General features: G+C 42.4%; 1 long non-coding RNA gene across 1 annotated transcript; it reads left to right on the forward strand.

The window, feature by feature from the left end:
* The first annotated feature begins 8,184 nt into the window (after positions 1 to 8,184).
* Positions 8,185 to 10,491, forward strand: LOC139797263 (uncharacterized). The gene is made up of 2 exons (XR_011726379.1): positions 8,185 to 8,263; positions 10,333 to 10,491. It is a non-coding gene; the product is annotated as an uncharacterized lncRNA (long non-coding RNA).
* Positions 10,492 to 11,086: the final 595 nt, after the last annotated feature.

The following is an 11,086-nucleotide window of genomic DNA, read 5'->3' on the forward strand; positions in this document are numbered from 1 at the left end:
TTGTTTGTACCACAGCCTTCTCAAGAGGGTGTTAAATCGTCTTCAAGTCTCCTCACAAAACATTAATCTAATCCAAAATAGAAGCTGTTTTATTCCCCCAACTAAAGGTATTCTTCAAGGAAAAAAACCAAGGACCTGAGAAGTCTGTGGACTGTGGCAAGAACAACTTACTATGTGCAGATGAACAAGTACGAAATACTACGACAAAGAATATGCAAGGTAGGAACTTTGTAGTTGTTGGACTGTGCCTACAAAAGCTCATTGTCACAGTACTTGGCATTTATATATCACAAATCACAGGAGAAGACACAGTGATAATACTTCAGAAGACCAAAACTACTAATCCACATTCTGAAACAGAAATTGTTAAACACCAAGAATGGTTTGCATTCATCACAGGTAATCTCCCTACTAATCTGGAGTTGATAACAGTGACTGATCTCACATCTGGAAAATCACATGGGAACCAACAAACTAGAGAGTCAATCAAAAAGCTGGAAGCTGCATTTGGAGGAACAGCCCATGGTATCCCCAAAGACAAAGGAAAACTGATCATATGTTATGATAGCTACTTATTGGTTAGCTTGCCATAGGTAACCTTGCACTAAAAAGTTGAGAGCAGCCATATCAAGTGCAATAGATATCCAAGTGGTTTGCAGAGGGCAACTTCACAGATGAGTGACAACATCTAAGAACCAGCTGAGAATGAGTCATGGTATCCTCAGCTCAAAAGCCAGAATAAAATTCTAATAAATTTATCTATTTCTGTTACATAAATTCTTCATACAAATTTAACAGGAGAATGATGTGAGCTTAGGAGAATGTACAGAACAGCATTAGAACCAGCAAGAGGTTATTTTACTTTACAGGTGACTTTGATATTCTGGTTTGCTGCACACAGCTACCAGTATTTCATTGACTGAAGAGTTAGAAGACAGGCAGACTAAGTATACATGCAGACCTTTCAGTTACTTATTTTTGCTCCATGCAAAGGAGAAACTAGACTGAACAGTTTACATGGGAAAACATACAGATAGAACCTATTGCCCAGGAAAAGAAATAATAAATTAAAACCAACCAACCTGGTTTTGCTCCAAGCCTATTCACAGTAACGCAGTAAGTCAGGAGCAGTGAGAACTTCATTTGCACTAAGACCAGCAAAACAGGAAAAAAAACCCCTAAAAATAAAATTTCTTCTCTGGGGTTTCTTTCTTCCTCTCTCTCCCTTAAATCTCTTCCAAATTGATTAAGTGATTCCTCAATTATCCAGGCCACCTGAGTAATTTTCCTTTTAAACCTGCCCATTTGATAATCATTAAGGACCATACCTAAGTGGTTACTTTGTAATTTTACACAAAAATCAAGAGCTCACTTGTTTTCTATTGTTAATGTAGGGGAAAGGATCTGTTAAAAGCCCTGAACCTAAAACACCTGTTCTCTAAATAATGACAATGTAGCCCTGATCCACCTCATACCCAAAAAACCACCAGTGCTTGAAAGATTCAACCTGGTCCTTTCATCTTTTCTTTGCCTCTACTACTGACCATGGTATTTCTTGTTTTATTCTGTAAAGCTGCCTATTGTGCAGAATGTAGGCAATGTTCAACCTGAAATAAAGCTGCTTATTGCACAGAGCATGCCAAATTAATATCTCTGAATTTTAATGAGGAGGTGTTTGATTTATGTTCCACTGGGATTGCAGGAGTAAGTTAATACTCATGAAAATAGGGAGAAAAAAATATATAGAGCAACCATTTTTGTCTGTGTAGGAGTCCCTCCACTTAAATGTCTGTAAAAAAAACTGGCTGCAGTTGCAAAAAAAAAAAAAAAAAAAAAAAAGCTTTTTTTTCAGAGTCCACATGCCTCAGCTCTAACAATCTGGATCCCCAAGTTATTGTAGGCCCATGTAAGGAATATCATAATAGGTTTGCTAGAGAAAAGTTTGCTACTTTCAAGTTGTTTAAGAATCAGTCTGTTTGGGCAAATGGTGCCAGACCAACACCACCAGCTGAGCATTCATCCACCATCTTGCCCCTGCCAAAGTTCGTCAGGAGTGACCTGGAGAGCCTCTTTTTCCAGCTTGAAAGTCTGTGCTGAGCCCCTGGTGTCCACAAGTACTGTTTAGCATCTAGTTGCAAGATTTGTTTTGATTACATTTGGTAACAGTCAGGCTGTGACTAAATTGTTATTGAACTAAAGCCTGAAAGGAATGGAAACTTTGAAACCAAAGTGGGACTCCAGTAGGTTTTGGATCAAGCATAAAAAGAATAAAAGCTCTAAAGCAAATAAGGCAAAATGTCAAGTTTCCCACCCTGTCTAGTCTCTTGTACACAGAGGTGACAATTAGGATTGTTCAGCTGTTGGGTGCTATCAGATGCTATCTCAAACAAAGGTAATTAGAAGATCTTTTGAAAAGCAGCAGGGAGAATAAGTGCATTTGTGTTGACATAGTCAGCTCTGGGTAATCAACACATAGACCAGTTTCAATTCAAAATCTTCCCCAAGAGGTCACTAGAACTGCTTATACTTTCCTTCTCTAAGCAGAATGGTGATTGGCTTAGTCTTGGCCAGCTAGAGAGACTTTTTTCCTTTTGAAAAAAGTACTGACCTCAGTCACTCTTGAATTAATAGTAAAGTAGCTAAGGACTGTATGCAACAAACAGATGTATTTAGAGCCCTGAGCACCTTTCAGGCAATGTTACACAAGGCTCCAAATATTAGATGGGCCAAGTAGGAGCACTGGGGGAAAGCATGACAAGAAGTACAATTGCCTGGTTATATTTGCACTGTTAGGACAAGAATGTTTTCAAAATTCATCCTGAATTCCATCCCCATTGCTTGTGTCCAGTGAAGGTCTTATGTTCAGGGGGAAGAGCCTCATGATGACTTAAAATGTTCTCCCACTTCAGTCATCCTTTCATGCACACATGGCATCAAGTTCTTCCAACCAAGCCATTGGCATTTTGCCTCTCCTTTGTGCAAGTGACCTGTTCATTGCAGTCCTGGCTGCTGGGCTCTCTTACCACATGTGCCCATTTTCATCAGCTGCCAGCAAGCCCTGGGTGCCAGCCCTGGGCACCAGTCCTCCAAAAACAGGCAGCACTTGCAGGGGGCAGTTCTGACCCTTTGCCTTTTGGGGGTTTTAGTATGGCACTGCTAGAAGAGGCATCAACAGACCAAAGTTTCCTTGCCAAATTTCCCGGTGCTTTATGGTCTAGGCAACAGAAAAAGGTTTCCTTGCATTTTCAAGCTAGTGGTTAAGATAAATTTTCTGCTTTTGCATGGCCATTGATTAACATGTGTGAGGAGAGAGCAAGGTGGAGCACAAGCTGGCCAAAACCATCATGGGCTTAGCCCCATAAGTTCTGCAGGGATCATTTAATCTTGTCACCTCCAGGGACAACAGCATCTTATACACCTACACAGTGAGAGACCTGATTAGATGTGATTAAGGAATTTGGAGCAGCCCATAGGGGTTTCTACCTGATAATTGTTAGGAGAAAAGCTTCAGCTTGATACCTTCAGAGCATCCCCTGTGGGCAGGGAAGGAGAAAGGACATCCGGCAGCATTCTGTCCCTTGGCATTTTCATCCACCAAAGCTGAGTCTGATCCTGTTCCCTGTGAAGGGCTGTGGGACAGCTGACTAATTTCTAGCCACCTTTTTTCCAAGTGACCTTCTGCTTCCAAGAATGATGAGGAAATAGTTTGCCTCAGCAGTTTTGCCTGGGAAGTGTTATCTTGTGCAGCCTTTAATTTCTCTTTATTAAAAAGAATTGCTTTTCATCTGAATTTAGCTTTAAGATTGCCTGTGTGACTGGGAAAATCTTTTCTGCTGTGCACCATAACCTGTGTATCCCACATCTCTGGGCCTGGAAAGCAGAAACACTGAACCATTTTGTTCCAGGAGTGTCACTTATTTCTCTGAGCGAAGCCTGTGGCTTCACATGTATTGTATAAGAAGTGATTCCCTTCTTGAATGCACAGATCACACAATGTAGCTCATTTAATTTGCAGGCTCAGTGCTTCGTAAATGATCCTTTCCTCCAGGGGCTGTTGTGGGAAGACATGAGGCTAGAGAGCTGTGTTTCTTTCTTCTGTTTTCTAAAGCTTTGCAGCAATCTAGAAAGGTGCTTCTCCTTTGCCCCCATGTAGGAACTCCAGTTGGCTATAAATCAGATCTTTACAGTCATGTACACTTCCCAGATTTTATGGAAAATACCTGTATTTGACATAGGGTTTGGAGGGATTACTTCTGATACTGCACAGTACTCTGGGAGTCATTATCAGAGAGTTCATTCAAGCATTGGTAAAGTACTGAAATAAGGTATTACGAGATACTAAAAATGCCCTCAGGATTTAAGAGAGCAAAACTTCAACACATTCTGTCTAAACACAATTATATGAATGACTGAAATTAGCTGCATGGGCCATTAACAAGTCAAAAATGAAAAAGCCTCCTCCTTTACACCATCCTGCTGCTCTGTGTTACAGTACCTTGCTTACACTGTAAGTATGCACAGGTGAGAGCAGGTGAGATTATCCATTTCAAAGGACCTGTAGTGAGTAAAAGCAGAGTAAAACCAAGGTAGGGAGCCCCAGTTCTGCCAGTCAGAACATGTTGGACATTGTAGGGGCACGTTATGAAGTAGAGAGTGCCTTGTGCTCTCCCTGAGATCACCACGATGCTCTTTTGTATGTATTCTGTATAACTGAACTTTCCTAAAAAGTCTTATCATTATTACCAGAAGCTCCTGGGCAGAGCAAGTGCTTCTGCAAGCTGTCCCCCTGGGAGCTGCTCATCAGAGACCTCAAGGTGACTAATGACTTGTAGCATCAGTTGCTTTAGCTCCTCCGGTGCCACAGCCTTCCAAGAGAATGACTGGCACTAAAGCATAGACATACTTGAGAGAATCATACTTGGGAGTACAGACAGTGCACTTCCCACTCTGCTTGCCACCATCCACCAAGCTTCTTGCTCCTGAAAAGCTTTGCATTGCTATAACCTGAACAGTGCACGTTGGATGATGTGGAGGTAGGACCAGGGCAACTCCACTGTCGTCTTGGGCTTAAATCTGGATCCTTCTGGGATTCTCTTAGTATCTTTTGGGTGTGACTTGATAAATAACTGAGCTGGACTTGTTTGTCCTCCAGAAATTTGGGAAACTATATGACTACTTCAATCATGACTCTCTCTAACTTTAAATTCCCCTGTAGTATCAAGAGTCCAAGTTAGACTACAGATAAATGATTCAAAAAGGGATCTGCAATTCTGAAAAAATAGCAACCAAACAGTGCAAAGGGTGAACAAAGTGACCTCTGTTCTCTTTTTCCTTGTAGCTTAGAGAGTACCCATCTCATCCCACTGACTGCTGTGACCCTCCCTCATAAATCAGCTGCTTGGTCACACCACATCCCACATGCACAAAACCCAACCCGCAGCCTGATGGAGGGGGAGAAACACATGCAGCATTTCTTTACCAGCCTGTCTCCAATCTTGATTTAATCCTGCCTGGACACCCCACAGACTAATCGGGTTTACTGACTCAGCTTTACCAAAAGCTCAAGTAGATGAGGAGATGAATATCCACTACAATAATCCTCTGCCTGATCTCTCAGTGCATGGTCCTTATGAGTAAGAAGGGGCAGGATCGCTTTGAAGACATAAAGCTACAAGCTGTTTACAAACAAATTTTCTCTCTTTCTCCAAACAGACAAGTGCTTACTGCCACTCAGCATCCAAAGTCAGGATAATTAGACTGACCTCCCAGCTGTCATCAACAGAAGTGCAGGAAGGCAGATTATGCACATGAAGTTCTCTACAGCTAAAGCCACCATATGTCCAGGTTCCACTGGACACATTCCACAAAGTCAACTTTCTCCAGGCTGAAAAAAAAAGACTCGGGCCATTTCTCCTAAACTTGTGTTTCGGCTGGCTGACACTTGGACTGGAGCCATGAAGCACACTCAGATCCCCTGAATGGTGGCTTCAGATATGTTTGAATGTCCGTGTTTGTGCTGTACACCTTCTAGGCACAGCCTGAGGGGCCCTGGAAATCCAGAAAGAGAGGGAGGCTTAGCCTTAGCACAGAAAGCTTTCATCCAGAGAGGGACCCAAGAGCTCTTGCCTGCCTGCAGCTCCGGTGGGCAGCTTCCAGCATGGGGCAGGAGGGTTTTCAGGCAGAAAGTAAGAGCCTGTGGTTTTTGGCAGGTGTCTGCTTTTCCAGAGAGGAGCTGATGTCCTGCACCACTGCTGTGAGGTCTGCTCAGCCTGCACAGCCTCCCTGAGCATGTGTGCAGAGCCCCATCCTAGGGCCTGACAACCACAAAGATCTTATGAACCACACGTTATCACAGCATTAGCTGAGTCTTGATTAGAAAATGCTTTCTGGAACACAGTGCTTGTAGCTCAGCTGCAGATTAAAGAAGGTTTTTGACTGAAAGTCTTGGAATTCTAAAGGCAAATTTCATTCTTCCAGTCCCAGAGATTCACAGATGTCCTACAGACATGTTACTGTAAAATAAGATCACCTCCACTTGTCATGTTTCCTTTGAAAGACACAAGTTGGTGACCTTAAACCAGTTTAATTCACCAGAACTTTTTGAATAGTGTCTGGAGAAATGTTCGTTTAATATTAAAAAAGAAAAAAAAAAAAGAAGAAAAATACTATGCCAAGGAAACAGAAGAAAACAAATAATTAAACCATGCAGAGCTTGACTTTCTCTCTAGTGAAACAGCACAGACATTTTAATAATTAAGCAGTTTCATAATGTTTGTAGAGGGAAATCGAATTTTATTACTTCTGCTGTGTCTGTAAAGACACAGGGCAAAGCATGGGGGCTTACTGAGCAGAAGACTTAGGGAAGGGAAGGAAAAAGAGGATGGTGATACAGGGGTGAAAGAACAGATCTGTAACTCCCTAAATAATATTTACAGTACTGCAGTGGGAGCTTGGTTAAAGAAGGAGTGAGTCAGGATCTGGGGCCTCATTTGGTATACCAATGTTTTTGCATGCAAGGAACTTGTGTGAGTGTGTACAGGACTGTGGTTTAAGAGAGACCCTTCAAACCTGACCCTATGAGAGCTGGATTGTGCAATTCCAACTCATATTTTAGGATCACTCATGCTCTAATTTGAATCAATGGGAGTTTTTTTCTACTGTGAATGGGAACAAGATTAAGCCTTTACTCAATTGTGATTCCCTTGGAGAATGTGGGACTAGAGTAGAGTTAGCTGATGCTCATTAGAAGTATTTGGCATCCAAAAGCAAGCAGTCACATCTTCCTCCCCCCTCAGGAGAAGTATGTGAACTGCGAGCAACACATTTATTTAATTTCTCTAGATAGATGCACACTTGAATTAACTCTCTTGGAGTTATGAGTATTCTGCCTTTGTATCTACACAAGAGAAAGGCAACGTAGATTCAAGACATAGAGCTAAGAGACTGAAATTCTGCCAGGTCCTACAAAATGGTTGAAATTGATACAGTATGTCTGGAATTGATTTTTCCTTGAATGCTGCAGACAGAGCTCAGAGATACATTGGTTTCTACTCTGTAAATGAAGGAGTGCCTGTAAGATTACAGATAGCTGGTTTGTACTTGCAGTATTTGGGAACAAAGAGAGGGAAAAAAATCCAAAGCATGAGTAGCAGATAATATGAAAAGCAAGAAAAACACAGAGCCAGCACTGACAGCTGTACTACCCCTTAGTGGGAATACCATGCTGCTCAGCACCAAATGGGCTGGAATAAGACACGGCATGGGTGGGAAAGAAAAAGGAATTAAAATCAGCCAGATCTCAAGAAAGACTCGCAATGGAGGAAATTTAAAATTAACCTATCTTTGTTCTTCTGATTTAATTTCAAGGGTTTATTTGTGTGGGTTGTTGGGTTTTTTTGGGGGGGTTGGTTTTTTTGGTTTTTTTTCATACAGTGTGTGAGAGAAGCTATTGCCAAAAGAACTATTTCATTTTGAACAGAAGTGCTGGCAGGTCCCAACAAATCACCTGTCAGATATAGAACTGTTTTATATGTTGCCTCATTCCCCCACTGACTTTCTCACACTGCTCTGAAGGATTTGCCTGTCTGGGGGCATTGACCAGTTCAGTTCCAGGTGTATGGTTAAATGTGGTTGTGCTCATGGATGATGCTGTGTTGTGACAGTACCACTTAGCAACCCACTTAGCAACAGACAAGGTGGGACAAGCTGAGACCTGGCTGGATCCTCTTCTACCCCTCTGCTTGATAAGTCTGTACTTGGCAGAGTAAGTTATTGTGTGCAGAATGACCTGGAAATAATGATAATGGCGTAGGAATAAGCCCTAATCTAGTATAGCTGGATCAGCCCCTCTTCCATCCAAAAACCACAAAAAACCCACATCACATTTCCTTTTCTTGGGGGGGAGGTCATTATTTTTAAAGTCCAGACTTCACTGCCTTCATTAGTATTTTACAGGATAAAGTAAAAGGTACTCTTGCATGTTTGGCAAGAGGAGTTGAATCTGTGTGACATACTACAGTACAGTTTCCCCAGTAGCAAATCCACTTCAAAGAAGTTTGAGAGCATAACCACAGAATTAAGTTAGCACACCTGAAAGTGGTGAAGCACCTTCCTATGGGGGCTTGAACTCAAACAAAGCTCTTGCACTGACTTTGCTGCTGGAGCAATCCTGACGTGAAACCATCCCTTTAGTAGCAGCAGAGCCTTGTCACAGGGGCAGCTATGAACTTTTTTCTGTGAATGGTGACAAAGGATGAGGTGACAAAGCTGTAAGGAAACACAGATTTGCTTGCCTTGCAGCCTTGGCAAGAGAGATCCTGCTTTGATTGTACTGCCAGATGTCAAAGCAATGGTGAATTACCAACCTGAAGTAACTAATGTGGGGAGCAGTGTGGGGGAGGAAGTGTGAAGTGCTGACATGTATAAGCATCATGTAAAATGCACTTGCTCTGTAAAGGACAGGGCCCAAAAGGTCCACAGCGTGTTCAGGTACCTGCTTGGACAGCATGGTCAGTGCAGGGACGTGCAAAGTAGTTCAGGTACCCTTAAATCCTTTTACCTCTTAAGAGGGGAATTACAGTGAAAGAGTACTTGGACATTTGTGCTGCAAGCATAGAAATGTATTTGGGATTGGAGGCAGGACAGGTGAAAATATGAAGGTTTCTCACAATGTTCAGTGTGTTCATACTCCTCACAGCTGTGAGGTAGGAAAGGGGGTGAGGGGCTATTACTGCTGCTCTGAAAGGAGAGGAAAGTGGGGGAGACCCAGGCCAATGGACTCACTTGCCAGTGAGCCCATCGGTGACCTGTGGAAATAATAGAGATTATAAAACAGATATGAGGATGCCTTCTTAACTAATAAGTTCAGCAGGATGGGAAAGAAGCCATGCAGAGAGACATCAAAGCTCAAGTGATGAAACCACAGACATGTTGTTCTCATGGGTTCATCTTCAGGCAGAGCTCCAGCTTGGGCTCTCCTAGCTTAGGGAGGGTCATCTCCATCCCACCCTTCCCAGTGCAGCACCCCAAGGTTCTTAATGGCATTTGTCTCCTCCAGCCTTTTAATGGAATCTGTGGATACTGCATACATTTCAGGTCTCCATTTTCCTCCCTCTGTCAATTGGTTTAAATTTGGGTAATGTATCTGGGAGGAGGAGGACATGGGTGACAGAAATATGGCTGCATAAGCTGGTTTTCAAAAGGAAATGTGGCCAAAAAGTGAGCATTCTGGTGTTTTATATTGCTGATTATCAGAAGACAACATCAAACCTCTTCTGATAAGGAGTATGATAAAAATGTGTTGAAACAGACCATGTTTTTATCAGCACAGATGTCAACATGTAACAAAGTAGCGAAGCTTTGGTTATTTAATTTAGGTATCAACATGGCTTTTACCTAGGGGAGGGATCTTGGTTTTGGTTAATTATTAAGCAGGTTCCCTTGCTACCTGATTCTATTTGCATAGATATTATTGCAAAAATGTTGGAGAGGAGTGTTGAAGCCTCCTGACCATGCTATTTTTCATGCCCTAATTTCCTGGCCAAATCTTTGCTGAGATTAGTGGAAATGTTTTTGATTTACAGTGAGATACAAATTAGACAGAATGTACACCAAAGAGAGAGAGAATGCTACATAGTATCATTAAAAAATGAGAAAGGGAAGCAAAAATAGCTCTTGTCTGTGGCATAACACTGTTCCCAGAGCTGTGACATCTTTGTATCTCTCAGGGCTGGAAAGGCATCATGATGTTTTGATTCAAACCCTCCTGCAAACAACTTTTTTTTTTTTTTTTTTTTTTTTTTCTTTTTTTCTTTTTCTTTTGGGCTATAATAGTTCTAATACTCCATATCAACTTCAAAATGGTTGAGAGATACTGGAAGGCAAAGCACTCAGTTTGGACATGGAGTCCTTTTAAAGCACCTCCTTCATCAGCAGTCTGGACATTCTGGCAGTGCAGGAGTTAACCAGAGATCAGGAAAAGCATTGGAAAGATTAGTACTGGGGGGGCATTGAGGACTGGAAGGGTTTTACTGTGAGCTTTGGAATATGTTTAGTATAATTATGGCCTAGAAATGGCGAGAAGTGAATAAATACATTGAAAAGCAAGAGCACGGAGGAAATGATGAAAGCCGCAGTGTGGACACAATGAGGATGCTTGCCATGAGACAGGGATACAGACTATAATTAAGAGCAGCAATATTATTACTCCTGAAAGATGCTCCCCAGACTCCCACCTACCTGCAGCCAGGTCAGCTGTTGAGCGCTCAGCAGTCCCTGTGCTAAAAGGTCCCTGTCACATTCACCTGCTGGGATAGCCCAGATTGTGGGTGTCACATGCAGGGTGCCAGCAGGCAGGACTGCAGCTGTGCTGGAGGATTTCAAAGCCTCAGAGCTGGCTGTCCACCCCAGCACACACATTGTCCTTCATGTAGCACCTTGTGCACAATTTTTGCAGCTCTGAGCTGCTCTAATTGCATTACCGGGGCGGAAGAGCATCATGCGATATACTGAGCTGCACCCATTTGCTTGTCCCAAAAAGGACAATGAAGAAGTGGTGCCAGAATTTCTTTCTCTGAAAAGCACTTGG

Source organism: Heliangelus exortis, chromosome 6, assembly GCF_036169615.1.
Source record: "Heliangelus exortis chromosome 6, bHelExo1.hap1, whole genome shotgun sequence".
Taxonomy (NCBI): domain Eukaryota; kingdom Metazoa; phylum Chordata; class Aves; order Apodiformes; family Trochilidae; genus Heliangelus; species Heliangelus exortis.